General features: G+C 38.1%; 2 pseudogenes; both read right to left on the bottom strand.

Annotated features, from left to right (window-relative positions):
* Window positions 1-5,194: 5,194 nt before the first annotated feature.
* LOC146905848 (uncharacterized) lies at window positions 5,195-6,855 on the bottom strand (annotated as a pseudogene).
* Window positions 6,856-15,194: 8,339 nt separating this feature from the next.
* LOC146905847 (uncharacterized) lies at window positions 15,195-17,038 on the bottom strand (annotated as a pseudogene).
* Window positions 17,039-17,305: the final 267 nt, after the last annotated feature.

The raw sequence follows: 17,305 nt of genomic DNA, 5'->3' as shown, positions 1-17,305 counted from the left end.
GGTTGAATTGTGTTAGCTTTTTCTTCGTTTTCTCCTAAGCTGAAAACACTGATCAGAAGCAAAGTGAGAACTGCTTCTGAAGTGAAGTTCAGAACTAATATGCAGGGGATAAAAACACACAGAGAGAGAGAGAGAGAGAAGGAAGAAAGACACAAAGCAATTATATTGGTTCCTTCCACAAACCGAAAGTAGTCCAGTCCCCCTTGCACTTCCAAGGAGAGTTCACTAAAATGTAATATCTGATTACAACTGCTCACTGCTGAACTTAGCAAGAGACTTCAAATTGCTCAAGTACACAAGCAAGAGACTTCCTATGCTCCTGAACACAATCAAGAGACTTTTATTGCTCAAGCACAACTGCAAGAGACTTCTAATCAAACAGAATTACAAAGAAAAATGTTTGAGGTTGAACACTTGATATACAATCAGAGGTGCTCACAGTACAAATTAGATACAGACTCTTAAGACTCTAGAATTTCTAAGATATGAACATGAATACAGAAATTCTAAGTGAACTTTGAATGCAGAACAATTTCAGCAGAGTTTTGGCACTTGTAAAAATGTTGTTGAGTCTAACGTTCAGCATTACCAATCTCTGAGTCTTCACTCCTTTATATAGAGGTGTGAAAGAGAGCATTGTGAAATTGCCAGCACATCAAAGAGAGTCGTTTGAAGCTTTGATCAATCACCAATGATCTTTTGCCTGATATGGTTGTTGTCCTATGAAGGATCAATTTGAAATCCATTCCTATTGTGAAGGAACATCGTTGCAGGAAGAGCTGTATTCCAGAGCTGTTTTCTTATCTTGTAGCAAGGACACTGCAGTGTAGTGGAGGTAATGGTTGGACACTTCATACAATTGTACTTTGTCAACGCTTTTTGAAGATAAGCATCCAATGCCTTCAAATCTCCTCAAAATGACTGTTGCTTTGTATTCCCAGTCTTCTGCATTGCTTTCGAATCCATTAAACAGCTTTTGAAGCTTTAATTCTTCCATCTGATGAATTTCAGCTTCTGGTGATTTTTAGCTTCTGATGAGGTTGCTTCTGATAATCTTGCTTCTGATGAACTTCAGCTTCTGATGACGTCACCACTTCAGAAGTACTTTGTCTTTAGGAGCACTTTGTCTTCAGGAGCATATTTTGGACTTCATGAGCATTTCTCTTCAGACGCTTTAAGCTTCCTTTTTGTTGATTTCTTAGCTCTCTTTTGTTCATCCAGAACCTATATAAGATGCAAATTTTTGTATATGGTCCTGTACACTTGAACAAATATTAGCTAGTCCAATTGAAAATTTTTAATACCTTGTTATCATCAAAACTCTCAAGGTTCATTGTTAACACATTTTGTTCCAACAGGAAGAAGTGTAACCAAACACTCGCATACTCCACCAACAAATGCCCCATGTTTTACTTTAACAATTACTCAAATTTGGAGCTTCATCTCACTCCTTTTCTTTTTACCCGTCGGTTGGGGCCTCTGGGAGTCTTTTAACTATGTTGGATAGCTCTGAGGTTGAGGTATGGGATTCTGCTGGTGGTAATAATTATCTGATGATTCATGGCAAATTTGTTAAGTCCAATGAAGAGTTTTATTTATTTAATGTTTATGCACCGTGTGATATGTTAGCAAAGCAAGCCTTAAGGGATTCTTTATCTACTCGCCTGGCTATGTTGGGTGATAAAAAGGTGTGTATTTGTGGGGTTTTCAATGTGGTCCGGAATGGGGAGGAACGACGATCTGTTCGGAATGATCTTTTTGAAGGTGAGAAAAACAAAAGAAGGGGGGTTGAATTATGTTAGCTTTTTCTTCGTTTTTTCCTAAGCTGGAAACACTAACCAGAAGCAAATAGAGTTGTGCTTCTGAAGTGATGTTCAGAACAAACTTGCAGCAGATAAAAACAGAGAGAGAGAAGGAAGAAAGACACAAAGCAATTATAAAGGTTCCTTCCACAAACCGGAAGCAGTCATATCCCCCTTGCACTTCCAAGGAGAGTTCACTATAATGTAATATCTGATTACAAATGCTCACTGCTAAAACTAGCAAGAGACTTCAAACTGCTGAAGCACAACTGCAAGAGACTTCCTATGCTTCTGAACACAATCAAGAGACTTCTAATCAAACAGAATTACAAAGAAAAATGTTTGATGTTGAACACTTGACATACAATCAGTGGTGTTCACAATACAAATTAGATACAGACTCTTAAGACTCTAGAATTTCTTAGATATGAAATTTGAAACAGAATTTCTAAATGAACTTTGAATGCAGAACAATTTCAGCAGAGTTTTGACAATATGTAAATTGTTGTTGAGTCCTTATTCGCATTACCAATCTCTGAGTCTTCACTTCTTTATATATAGGTGTGAAAGAGACGTTGTGAATTGCCAACACATCAAAAAGAGTCGTTTGAAGCTTTGATCAATCACCAATGATCTATTGCTTGATATGGTAGTTGTCCTATGAAGGATCAATTTAAACTCCATTCCCATTGTGAAGGAACATCGTTGCAGGCAGAGCTGTTTTTCTTGTCTTGTAGCAGAGACAAAACAGAGTAGTGGAGGTAGTGGTTGTACACTTCGTACAATTGTACTTTGTCAACGCTTTTTAAACATAAGCATCCAATGCCTTCAAATCCATTCAAAACGACCGTTGCTTCACAGTTTAAATCCATTGCACAACCCTTGAAGCTTTAAGTCTTGCATCTTCTGATGAACTTTAGCTTCTGGTGATCTTCAGCTTCTGATGAGATTCTTCTGATGAACTTGTTTCTGATGACGTCATCGCTTCAGTAACACTTTTGACTTCAGGAGCACTTCTCTTCAGACGCTTTAAGCTTCCTTTTTGTTGATTTCTTAGCTCTCTTTTGTTCATCCAGAACCTATTTAAGATGTAAATTTTTGTCTATGGTCATGTACACTTGAACAAATATTAGCTTATCCAATTGACAATTTTTAATACCTTGTTATCATCAAAACTCCCAAAGGTTCATTGTTAAACACATTTTGTTCCAACAATCTCCCCCTTTTTGATGATGACAAACAATAGTATTTTAAATGTGCAATTGTTGTTAATCCAATTAACAAGTTGACTATAAGGGTTTGAGGTTTGCAAGCTCCCCCTGAGTCTAATAGTACTTAAGGTGAGGTTTGTAAGCTCCCCCTGAGTTCTATCCATGTTAATTAAATTCATCATTTAAAAGCGCAATAACACTCAGAATATTCTCACATTAATAGACTAAGAGATAAGAAGAATGTCCTATTAATTTAAGATGATTAAAAATTAAATTAATGGGGCTCAGAGCCTATAAATACTATACATATACTCCCCCTTTTGTCATCAACTAAAAGTTTAAAAGCTAAAGACAAAAAGAAAGAAGTAAGAAAAAGATAGTGAGAACAAAAATATTCTACAATCAGAGCATGAAACATATATATATCAGAGCAAAAATTATATCAGAGCACAAATATGATACATAAAAGAGCAAAGCAATTGAGTTCAGAAGCATATATATTGATCAGAAGCGCAAGTATGTTCAAAAGCAAAAGTTGAAGTCTGAAGCACAAAAAAAAAAAAAAAAAAACAACTTAAGATATGAACTAAACAAGCTGATTGTGTGTGCAGTTAAGGGTTAGCTTGTTTATGTAGCATGTCCATCATCTCTTTGATCATCAAGTTGGTCTCTTCTTGTTTCTTCTGCATAGCTTCTTGTTGTAGCTTCATCTCAGTCTTGAAATCTTCATTGCTCTTAATCAGGCTTTCCTCTCTGAGTCTTGCTTCTTCTAGCTTAGCTTCAGTAGAAGTTTTGCACTCAAGCAAGAGTAGCTTCTGCTCTAAGAGTTCCTTCTGTAGTCTCTTATTCTCCTTTTCTAAAACAACATTTCTTTGCATCAGAGCCAGATCAGGAGAAGCTGTCCTGAGATTGACTGTGTTCAAGAATGTTAAGTCTAGCTCCCTTGGATGCACACCAGAAGGGATGAAGTCAGTGACTTCTCTTCCTTTTAAGCTTGGAGGATTATGCACCCAGGTTTTCAAGATCTTGACTTCATGCAGACTACTATTTACTCCCTTTAGCCAGTCTTGAAGCTTCTGTTGAGCTATATCTTGAGCATCAGAGCAGGTTGTTTGGAGTGCAGACATGATATAATCAACTCTTTCCTTAAGTCTGCACCATTGCTTCTTATAGCTATCCTGGTGAATCAAGTCATTCCTAGCTTGAATGAGCTTGTTCAACTCCTGAAAAATCTTCTCACACACATCTGTTAACAAAGTATAATCTAGGAAGATGGTTGGTGGTGAGGGTATTTTTGTAGGTTTGGTAGGAGCAGCAAGTACAATGGCTAGATGAGATGATGAAGGTTGGTTGTTTGTGGAGTTTGGAGTTTTAGTGTTGCTGGTTGAAGGTTTATCAGGAACAGACTGTATAACCATAGTAGAGAAGGATTTCTCCATCTCAACATCAAAAGCATCTGATGTGATCATGAAATTAGGTTCACTGACGGTTTCAGGGATGGAGAGTGAAATGTTATGCTCAGAGGCAAGTTGTTCAGGAACAGCATGTTCAGGAACAACATGTTCAGGTGAAGAAACAAGTTCAGAGCTAGTTGTTGTGGTCATTTGTTGGTTAGGTGCTTGGTGTAGGGGGCTTTCTAAAGTAACTTCCACAGTAATTGGCCTAACTTCTGGTAGTTCACCTTAGTAGTGACTGACCAAATTGTCTAGCACATATGTTTCTTGGGTTGGTTTGGTTGAGGATGGTTGAGATGATGATGATGATGTTTCAACATTCACCTCAGGAGGAACCATGTTAAGAGGTTGAATTATCTGTGGTTGGAGGGGATGGTTGAGGGGTAATTTTTCACATACTTTGTTTCTTATCTCAGACATATTGCCTATCCTTTCATTTACACTAGGAATCATTGGCTCAAATGGTATGTTCTGAGAGGGCTTTTGTAGGTCTTGGTTTTTGATGAAAGACTCTTTTTAGTTAATGGGTAAACTAGACCTATGGGTATATCATCTATATCAGTAGATGATGATGAAGAGGTGGATTGGGAGGATGATGATTGGGTTGAGTCTGATTCTACTTCTATAATAGTATGAGAGTGTGGAGACTCAGGAATACCTGTATCAACTTCTAGAGCAGCAGCTTCTGACCCATCAGCTTTGTCCTCATGGACACCTTCACCAGCATTCACAACCATAAGCATGTTCCAGCATCTTCACCAGCATCTTCAGTTGCTTGAACCACTTGCTGTGCTACAACACCAGCATCTTCTCTTGCTAAGCTTGAAGCAGGGACTTCTATACCCTTAGCAAGTTCCCTTATCTTGGCTAGAGTTGCAGCATCTTCAGCCTTCTTCCTCTTGATTTCCCTAGTGACCAAACCAGTAGCAGCTTCAATACCTTCTTCCTCTTCAGCCACATACATAGACTCTTTCAGTTTTCTTACTGCAGTCTTCCTTTTCTTCTTAGAGACTAGAGGTTGATCAGGAGCAACTTGAGTTGAAACAGCAGCTTTCCCACTCCTAGTTCTTTTGTTCAAAACCACATCAGTGTTCAAGTCCTGAACCTCTTCTTCAATTGTTGGCAAGCCAGAGCCACCAATTTTTAGCTTATAAGAGGTTTTTTCCTTCTTAGCCTTCTTGGAGGGTTGTTCAGCTTCCAAGTATTCATCCTTGGAGGTTTCCTTCCTCTTGGACTTTTTGCTTCTGGCCATAGGCAGAGCATCAGCATACATCTCTTCAGGGACATCTTCAAGTCTAATGGCTCTACCATATGTTTCGAAGTGATCTGTGATAAAGTGCATGTGAACTTCAAGAGGGTCCTTCTTGCATATGGGAGGAAAATCTTCCATCAGATTTGACTTAGCTCTAGATTCACTAATGTCAGTGTTAAGCTTTTTGAAGGCATCTTTAGGAATCAGAGACATGTTCCTGAGAGTCTTGCCATTGATTACCTTCCCTGTTTTAGTTTCAAGCTGCGTATCAGTGAAAAAGTTAACAACACTGAGAGCACTCAGAATCCCTCCTTGATGAAGGATCTCTGATATGAGTGTTCCATAGGGAACCCAGCACCTTCTGTTCTGCTGACTTTCCCTGAGTTCCTTGATCATGTGCTTGAAGATATACTTGGGCACATTGAATTTGCCCTTCTTAATGAAGTAGTGGAGGAACACCTTGTGCCCCAATGAAGGTTGATCACTGCCACCACATTTTGGTAGCAGATTCTCATTTTGGATCTTCAGGAGCATCTTCTTCTCCATGCTCAAATCAGCATAATTTCCTTCTTCTTGGAGTTGAAGATGGATTGGTTTACAATCTCATTCCAAGGACTATTCTTGGGATTAGATATCTCTATTCCTGCATATTTTCAAGATGCATCTCTTCTGAGAACAAATGCAATGTTCTCTTCTGAAATAAACACAGGAATCCCCATGATGCTTGATCTTATCTCCACGCATTTGAATGGTTCCAACCCCATTTCCTCTCTTGTCTTTCCTTCCAAAGTTGGGTCAATAAGTACTTTCTCTGTTTCCTCCTCCTTAGCAGCAGCTCTATCATACACAGAGGCTCTTACCCAGAAATGCCTTACTAAAGTTTTATATGTTGGTCCATTCAACATATCAAAGTACCTCATCAGCCCTTGTTCTTCGTACAAGCTTTTGATATCACACCCATGATATGCTAAGGACTCAAAATCCACTGGATTCTATGTTTGAATCCTCAGTTCCCATTCTTCTAAGGACATAGTCCTTCCTTTGATTTCGTAGGTCGGTTCATCAAACGCAGTTGATTCTAGAATATCTTGTTGCATGCTAGATGATGATTCTGGAATGGAACTTGATGATGCCATTGATAATAAAGAAGTTTTTAGGGTTCTACGTTTTAAGTTGCAGAGAGAAAGCTTGCTTTCACAGAGAATGGTTGAGAATAGAAAGTGTTTGTTGTGAAGTGAGTAGTGTGTGAATTATCTAAGTGTTTTTAGTAAAACGATTGCAATTCAGAAAAGGGGACAAACAAACACAGCATTAATGACATAGGGGGCGCATGATAGTATATTCAAAGCTAAAGTTATAATTGCCCTCTTACGTTATACAACCGTACACAAAAGCCACGTCAGAAGTTCTCAAAGTAACTGCCAAGTTAGTGGGCCAGGTGTCACAAAAAGTAACTTCCAGCGTTTCCACTAACTTTGTTATTCAGAAGCACAAAATCCAGCTTTTGCACTTGAGATGCTGACGTCATCTTCAGAAGCACATTTTCCTTAGAACCTCAATAAAGAGCTTCTGATGGACCATAGCTTCTGGACTGATTTCATGACCTAAATTCCTATTCAGGAGCAAGCAAATTTTAATCAGACAAAAAGTTCATGTTCATATTTTTCTTTATAAAATCAAATCTTTCCACAGTTAAAGGCTTAGTAAATATATCAGCCCATTGATGCTCAGTATCAATGAATTGTATATCTAAAATTCCTTTTTGAACATAGTCTCTGATAAAGTGGTGTTTGATTTCAATGTGCTTAGCTCTTGAATGTAGAATTGGATTCTTTGACAAACAAATAGCAGCAGTATTATCACAATAAATGGGAATATTGTTAGAATTAATCTGATAATCTTCCAACTGATGTTTCATCCAAAGTAGTTGTGTACAACAACTTGCAGCTGAGATGTATTCTGCTTTTGTTGTAGACATAACAATAGTTGCTTGTCTTTTGCTAGCCCAGGATATAAGATTATCACCCAGAAATTGACAATTTCCACTGGTTGACTTTCTTTCAATCCTATCACCAGCATAGTCAGCATCACAAAATCCAACCAACTGATAATCTAAGGATTTCCTGTAAAGGAGTCCAAGATTAGTTGTTCCTTTCAAATACTCGAAGATTCTCTTAACATCAGTTAAATGAGATTCTCTAGGATCTGATTGGAATCTAACACACAAGCATACACTGAACAGAATATCTGGCCTAGATGCAGTGAGGTATAACATAGAACCAATCATACCTCTATACAGGTTCTGGTCTACTGATGATCCAGTATCTTCTTTGCTTAAGGTGCAGGTTGGATGCATTGGAGTGTTCATCACTTTACAATCTTCTAGCTTGAACTTATTCAGAAGCTCCTTAGTATATTTTGTTTGATGAACATATACTCCATCTTTGCTTTGAGTGATTTGAATTCCAAGGAAGAACTTCAGCTCTCCCATCATGCTCATTTCAAATTAATCCTGCGTTAACTTAGAAAATTCCTTCCAAAGAGATGCATTAGTATAACCAAATATTATATCATCAACATATATCTGCACAACAAGAATGTATTTCTCAAGAGTCCTTTTGAAGAGTGTTGTGTTAACTTGGCCTCTTTTAAAATCATTTTTGATCAAGAAATTACTTAGTCTATCATACCAAGCTCTAGGAGCTTGTTTCAAGCCATATAGTGATTTCGTAAGTTTGTAAACATGGTCAGGATGCTTAAGATCCTCAAAACCAGGTGGTTGCTTGACAAACACTTCTTCTTCAATGACTCCATTAAGAAATGCACTCTTGACATCCATTTGATATAATATTATGCCATGATTTACTGCATAGGATAGAAGTAACCTGATTGCTTCCAATCTTGCAACTTGAGCAAATGTTTCAGTATAATCAATGCCTTCTTGTTGACTGTAACTGTAACACCCACGTCGTGGCTTTCGATATCCCGCTAGGTGGATACGAAAGGTTCCCGACCTAAGGGGAACGGTTTAAGCCGCAAGGGACCCCCACGACAATAGTAGGAACCGAAACACATCGGAATGAGAGGGATCCGGAGACCGTGTAGGTATGGGACTACATGGTTGAAGGAAGGCTTATAAGAATTGTTAGGTACTACCCATATCAACAAGATGCATCTTCTTTTCGGGAGCTCAATCCATAGGAACTCCACAGTTAAGCGTGCTTGGCTTGGAGTAGTACTAGGATGGGTGACCTACCGGGAAGTTTCCCGGTAAGCATGTGAGTGAGGACAAAGCATGCTGAGAAGACTCGTGTTGGTTTGTGGGGTTAGTCGGCAATCCTGTAAGCAGTCTGGGATGTTACAATTGGTATCAGAGCTGGTCGATTCAGACCGTGCCTTGGGTCATTAAATTACAACTAAGGTAGTGGGACCATTGGGTTCCGGGTAAATGTTCTAGTTGTTGTTGTTAGTTGAGCCTGATCAACTCAATTTAACATTCGATGATTAGAATGGATGCCTGAGAGCTGAATAGGACCCAGGAGGAACGAAGCATGTGATGAAGAAGTTTGACCGTGCCAAAAGGTGGCCGGTGAACTAATCAAGTAGAAGTGTGAATCCTCCGGAAATGTAAGACATGATAAGAAGGGATGTTCTGACAATGTCGGGTATGATGTTAGTTATACCCGTAAGTGAAGAAGTTGGTTATATGTATCTAACCATGATCAAAAGTTTCGGTAAGAAATGTTGTTGGAACGGATTTAGGATATTCTAGAATGTCTGAACAAGGCTACAAGGTAGTAAGAGGTCGGCGTATGTTGACGGAGTCAGTGGGCTCTCAGGATAGCAATATGAGAATGAAGTTAAGGATTCAAGAGAAAGTTTTATGTTATCAGGAGTAAGACATTGATTTCCGACGTGCCAAGAATTGTATCGAAAAGGTTGATGTTGCCATGCCTATGTTATAAAATATTTCACTATGATAGGAATGAATGATGTGCATTGGGTACTTAAGAATAAAAGTTTCATACAAAGAATGTTTTCTGAAAAATAGAGTTGGAGAAGCTCACCAATAGCAAGCATGGGACGAAACTTTCCGTTTTTATGAAATCTAATAGTTCGTTCCTATGGATTGCAACGACTATTGGGGAGATGTCTTCACAATAAACTTTTATGCAACGAAAATATTGTATGATATCAAGTAACAAATGCATACCATATCCTAAGATTTTCAAGGAAAAGACATGGACAACCATCAACGAAGTCGATACGGTTTAGGGTAGCTTTGGAAGTTAATGTGCTAAGAGTCAAGAAAGAGCCAAGATCAAGAGTATAGAAGTTCCGGCGTTTAGAAGGAAAGTCGTAGAAGTTTATGCATGAGGTATGAAGTAAGAAGTTTAAAATGGTGCAAGTTATGAGAAATCTCACGGTTCACGGATTATGTGGAATTAAGACGTATTTCTCGAATCTATGTTTTGCTTGATTAACTTGCTAAGGCTCATTATGATGTTGAATCTTAAAGTTTAAATAATTTAGAAAGATTTACGCGTATGGGTGATTGAAGTTGACATTTTGAAAAACTCACGAGATTTTTCTAGGAACCGGTTTGCTACGACACTCGTAGGGCGAGCTAGACTCATTAGAGTCTAGATTTGATGACACATAGGTGTTATCAACTCGTCCTATGATTTTAGAGCAACGGCCGGGGCCTAAACTCAATATTTATATATAAAGTAGAAAATTATCAACGTCAATGACCCGTGCGCTAGTTTACGAAGTTTTCTTTAAATGAAAAACTAACGAGCAAGCAATGGTATTATTAGGCAAAATGTAGTATACGAGAATGCGAAGGTACAAGGTTAAATGTTTAAGAAGGATATGTTCAAGTACAAGACGAGATTGTCATGGAAAATTGAGTTTGACCGGAACCAAGTTCAAGTATGTTTTGTATACCTCCACAGGTAAATGCAACCAGCAAGAACATAACGTTTACCCCCAAAGTCAAGTATTATGAGCATAAGATAATTTATCATGAGTTTGAATCTGTAAGACAAATGTAAGGTTATGATGTTGGTTGCAACATGGGAAATCTTGAGAATAGTTCGAGTAGTAAGTATTCAAGTGATAAGCATGAATTGAAGTCTCAACTGCTTTAACGGATTAGAGTAATGGTTTAAGCCAACCGGTGGGAATCAGAGTAGCGCCATGGAAGTTAACGATAATCATGAAGTATGGAAATATGTAAGGTTCAGAAGGTTACATTTCATGACTCTAGTAGAGAATCAAAGCATTAGAATGATGACCGGTTTTCGGAAAAGGTATTAACGCTCAAGCGATAACCGAACGAGATGATGTGGAGAATCAAGATTAGTGTTCTAAAGAAGAGGTCCAAGGATTTCCTACCGATATGTAAGCGGTATTGCGAGTTTGTATCTCGGATAAAAAGGGAAGAACCTATCTTCAAAGTTAAGCATGTTATCATGAGAGAGAAGCAACTCTTGAGTGATGTGTAAAAGAGATTCTTACTCATGTATGCCATACTTGTTGAGTGAAAACGATATTTGTTAAGACATGTCAAGTCATGATTTTAAAATTTTTAAAGTAAGATTGGTATATGGAACTTGGAACCGATGTTTATTTTAAACATGAAACTTTCATTGGCAAAACTGAGGAAGTATGTTCAGAGTAAGTAAGTTCACATAAGACGAGCTGTGAAACCTTTTTCAAAATATAAAGACTCGTCTTGTGATTATGTAGTACCATCACTGACTCAGTTTTGAAACGATAATTCTTTTTAGCCGAGTATCTATTCGTTCCAAGAACCCGTATACTAATATTTAAGAAATTTCATTAAGTAAGATTCTAGAACACGTATCGTTATCATTTAACAAGGAGTGGTACTCGAGAGTATGTGTGTGTGGTGGAAATAACAATGTTGAAGAAAGTCAATATCCTACGGGATACACGGAAAGGTGTTAAGAAAGTATGATGTAAGCGCAAGTAAACTTGTTAGAAAGTTTCGGGAACATGTGAGCCACAATGTTAGTTAATGGATTGTCAAATGATGTAGCAAAATTGATTCCACTCCTCTATGTCAAGTTATGTGAGTTTACCTATTATTGCGGGTGCAAAAAGGTTACAGGAGATAAGAAGGTTCCTTAAGACTCGATAAGAGACGTAAGTAGCATAGTGCGGTAAGAAAAGCTACGTATGCATGAAAAGATATTTTAAGGTTGTAAGTAAGCACTGCAGGGCAAACCTGGTTTCCGGTAGGATTCCAGTTAAAAGGCAAATCCTGAGTGTTCATGTTTATGATAAGTTACCTTAATAAATGATTTATGTTAAACGGGTAAGATACGAGTCTGAAAAGATAAGTCTATGTGGAGCAGGAATGTTCTAAATCATGATGTACTATGATAATTTCAAGATTTAAGTGGTATTAAGTTCAAGAAAGCTATATGCTTATGTATGTGAATCAAGAAACAAGATGAATCACAAGCAACGATGAATTTCTTGAGGAAGAGTGAATAGAAATGTATGACTCAGACTATAAATTGTGAGTTTTTGTCATGATGTTTGATAATCGATCCCTAAATTTCGAGGACGAAATTTTTTTAAGGGGGGTAGAATGTAATATACCGCTTGACAGTATCGGTATATTACCCGTCGACCGTGTCAGATGAATTTAATTCATGGAAAGTAAGTTAATGGAAAATATTTTATGACGTGTCAGCTTTTTACGGGAAAAGTATTATAGACGAATTACACATGCTTGAGGCAGGGGCATATTTGTAATTTCGCACAAAAGGGATATTTAATTGATTTTGGCCAAGAAAACATCTCATAACCTTTATTCTCTCTCTCTCCAAGTGGTTGAGAAGAATTTTTCTCTCCTTCCTCTCTTCTCCCTCACGCATCTTTCTCCCTTCCTTTCTCCAATCTTTCTCAAGTTTCTTCCACCAAAGAATCATGTCATGTGAGGCTCCTTCAAGATCTTTTGTCACTAGAAGCTTGGGTTTGTTGTTGTCTCTACTTTCTACTCAACTCCTCTTTGGCTTTGTGATCAAGAAGCTAGTATTCCTTTGTGAGGTGATGATTATGTTTGATGCTTTGTGGATCATTATGGATGTTAACCACTTAACAAGCAAGGTTTAACCATGGATTTGAATGGAAGCTTGAGATCAAGCTTGGAATCAAGACAAAGAATTAGGGTTTTGGTGAAAGTGATGATTGAAGCATGAATTTGGGTATGGTATGGTTTCTTGAAGGTTAAGAATCAAAGAAGAAAAGATTCAAAGTTGGAAACAAGAATTAGGGTTTGTTGGCTTGAGCTTGGAGCTTGATGACTTTGCAAGATTATGTTAAGGTGAGTTCCATAGTTAGTTCTTCCACCCTTTTGGGATTATGTTAAGCCTTGTTAAATAATATGAAACATATGACAATTCTAGGGTTTTAAGTAAATGTCTAGTAACCCCTTTTTATGTCATGCTCCCAATATATGTGAATACTTGTTCCAAGACTACTTTGCAAGTTTATTTTGATCCATGGAGTCATGATATGCCTTGGGAAACCTTGTTTTGTGGATTTTGGGTCAAAAACATGTTTTGTGCAGGTGCTGGACTGTCACAACTCGCCACGGCGAGCTATTACTCGCCATGGCAAGCAAAATGGTCATCCTTGAGTGTTGCTCGCAATGGCGAGTGAAGTGTTGCTCGCAGTGGCGAGCTGTCCAACTCGCAACGGCGAGTAAAGCATGGCTGCTGCCCTGTTTTGCTCGTCTTGCCTAGATGCCCTGTTCCGGTTCGGCTTTCATTCATGTATGCTTTTATATGTATAAACCTTACAAAACAAGACTCCAAGGCATAGGTTTTTAAACGTTGTATCGAACGAAGAACAAGTATTTATTTATATTGGAAAGCACGACATATGAGAGAAGTGTTTGATTCATGAATGGGGTAGCAAATTATTCATAAGCAAGGGAAAGAACTAGAGCCTCGACATAGTAGTCGAGAACTAGCATGTTAGTAAGAACTCTAGATGGTTAAATGCGTAGCTTGTTAACTTCGCACAAGATTAAGAATGTTTTAGCAAGTATGTTAAGCTGTGGATAGGATCTTTAATCCCTCCACCAAGAATAAGTAAGTACAAGTATGAACAAGTATGAATTTACCGCTAATCGGATCGATTAAGGTTCCGAGGTAAACATGTATGTATGATTAAGTTTAACTTATATGCACGACAAGACCATGATAAATAAGTGTAGGTGGCATGTCTCTTGTTATCCACATTAGGGGGATACAAGGGGTTCTCATGATGAGAACGATTCAAGCCGTAAGGGACCCGCATGTCACCGAGTAAGAAAGACGTAGGTGTTTGTGTCTCTTGTTATCCACGCCAGGGGGATACGGGAGGTTCTCGACCTAAGGGGAACGGTTCAAGCCGCAAGGGACCCGCACGACACCGAGGGAGTCCGATGTACGTACATCGGTCATGTATGGGATTGATCTCGGGGTTACTCCACTCGGGACTATCCGTAAAATGAATCAAGATAATAATTGTTTGTTCAACGCTAACCAATGAATGAACTTAGATACGTTTATGTATGTTATGATTATGATTATGTTATGTTCATGTTTATGCAAGAAGTGAATCCATGCAAGTTTATGTTTAAGAGTAAGAGCATTAGATGCTACATGACAAGTACAAGGCATGGATTAGAGCAAGTAAATAATATGATACCGATGACGATATTAGGTTTCCCCTAATCGTCCGGTTTAGAATCGTGCCATGATATGATATGTTTAGGCCTTGATACGTAGATCGTATTCTTGGCAATGCGGTTCTAGGTTCCCTTTTGACCGCCATGACACGTATAGGAAGTGAAGCCTATAACAAGTGAGATAAGACTATGACGGCTTTAGTATGCACTACCGTCTAAGTAAGTAAGTCCCCACACACGTATAATCAACCGTCAGGTTGTAATGTAGACACGTGGTGACCGTAGGTTTCCCCTTGAGGTTGCCTATAGCCTAGGATTTTAGGGGAGCTCACTGAGACATTATGTCTCATCCCAATCCTTATTTGTTTCAGATAAGCAGGATGTTTATGCATGATCGGAGCCGGATGGATATTACTTCAAGGGTTCGTTCGTATAGCTGCAGGACGATATGGACATCAAGGATGTTTTTTAAGTATGTATGAGTTGTAATGTATTATGATTTATACGAACGTGACTTGATGTAATTATTATTCATTCGTAGAAATTTTATGTTGTATATTTTAATGTATCCAGTACTAATATTAACGCACGTGCCAGACTTTCTAGATACGTCTGGTATGGGTGTTACAGCGTATTTCTTTGACTCGTCTGAATTTTCAGCATCAGTGGTGACATTTTTAGTAACAATGTTACTAGTACTGCCTTTCACCATATTGTTCTTCCAAATTGAACATTTTTATGGGTCGACTGAACCCATTTCTATACAGGTGCTTTAGCATAGGGCACAAAAGTTTTCCCTTGACCATTTTTACTAACATAATTAGTGGTCGAAAAGTTATTGATGAAAGGGATATAACTCTTTGTGGAAGAGAACTTTGGTATATGATCAGCAGACCATTTTCCTCTTTTCTTGGATTCTGGAATAAAATTTTCAAGGCTTTTGGTAGCCTCTTTGTCAAATACTGAACTACATCTGGGGCATAACATTACCTTAGAATTCTTCAATCTGCAACGATTGAGAAAATCAATCATCTCCTCTTCAGCCATGGGATAAGTTGTTTTTGCCTTCTCATCAAACTGAGGTTCTGAAATGATTTCGTCAGCATCTTTGGGGCTTCCAAAAACTTCCACCATCTGACATTCAACAACATCATTTTTTGCTTTGACATATAGCTTTTCCACAGTGTCTGCAATGACTTTCCACAGTGGCCTTTCATTCAGAGCTCTTTGCACTAAGTCCCTGAAAAGTACACACTGTGAAGTCTTATGTCCCAAAAAATTATGATATTTACAAAACCATCTCTTTTTACGTTGCTCTAGTGGTGGGATTTCTAAACCATTAAGTACCGCCATTTGACCATCAACAACTAAGAGATAAAAAAAAATCTCATCGCATTTGGTTACATCCAACGTGTAAGTCTTGGGAGTGTATTTATCATTTTGTGTTTCGACAGGATTTCTTCCATCGGATGGCCTCAACTCTTTGCATGTATAAGGAGGCCCAGGTTTCAATTCAGCAAAGTTAACCTCTCCATCTTCATAAGCTATGTCAAATTCTTGGTCGCTTTCATTTGTGTCAACATAAGCAACTTTTTCTCTTCTAAACTTATGAGTTCTAGCTTTTTCAGCCTTCAGTCTTTCGACCTGTCGAACTCTATCGACCAATTGGGCCATATATCTCAAGTATTGAGTGTCTAATTTCTTCCTGATGGAATAATCTAGGCCATCAGCGGTCATTTCGACTAACTCATGCTCAGGCACTTGAGTAAAACACTTTGCCTTTAACAATCTAAACCTGTTCAAATAATCATCAACAGACTCGGTTGTTTGTCTCCTAACGCTTGCTAATTCCTTTAGACTTATTTTAGATTGGCCCATGTAAAATTGATCATGAAATAGTCTCTCTAATTAAGTCCAATGTTGAATGGAATGCGGTGCAAGTGTGGTGAACCACGTAAAGGCATTCTCTGTTATAGAATTTGGAAAGAATTTTAATCTTGAATTCTCATTGTTTGCAATATCTCTAGCCTCCGTTAAATAACATGTTATATGTTCGACAGTGGATTCACTGGTATTACCAGAAAACAGTTTGAACTTAGGAATTTTATAACCCCTAGGAAGTTCAGTTTGTAGAACATATTCTGATAAAGGAGATACAAAGTTTGTCATATGTAAACCCACGTTTAAGCCATTCTGAGCCATGATATTTTCAACCAAATTGGTTATGTTATTATGTGCTCCAATATTTTGTTGTTGGACATTTCTAACAACTTCGTCTGTATCATGATTTCTATCCACCAAAATTACCTCTAACTGCGCTTGTGCCATTGGTTCGACTGGTTGATGTTGAGCACAGGTTGTTGTCTTCGAACCGTAGGTTCGACAATTTACACAGGTTGAGTATTTTGGATTTGAGGGGTATTTTGGATCTGAGGGATCTGTTGATAGACAGTTTATAGAGGGGCGAAGAAATCTGCTATTCTCTTCATTTGAGTGGCTAATATTTGGTAACCCTGATTCGTATTTTGAATCAAAGGATTAAACACTGTACCAATTTGTTGTGTAAACAATTTAACCATCTCATGATTGCTCTCATCCATTTGTTGCCTAAACAACATCATAGATTCTGTAGTTAAGGTTGGTCGAGCATTTCTTCCAAAACCGTTAGAACTTGAAGGACTATGTGTATTAAACGGTGTAAATGGATTTGCATTTTCTATAAATGTCAAGTTGTTATGCAAATTTGCCATCATTGAAGTTGGCATACCGTATGGTTGGTCCTTAAAAACGTTCTTCCTATTTATGACCCTATCATTAAATTTAACCCTAACTTGAGGGTTAGGGGAAGTAGGAACACTTGTAGACACGGG

Source organism: Medicago sativa, chromosome 7, assembly GCF_051527215.1.
Source record: "Medicago sativa cultivar Bolivia chromosome 7, Bolivia_mono, whole genome shotgun sequence".
NCBI lineage: Eukaryota > Viridiplantae > Streptophyta > Magnoliopsida > Fabales > Fabaceae > Medicago > Medicago sativa.
This window is presented reverse-complemented; position numbering and strand designations above follow the sequence as displayed.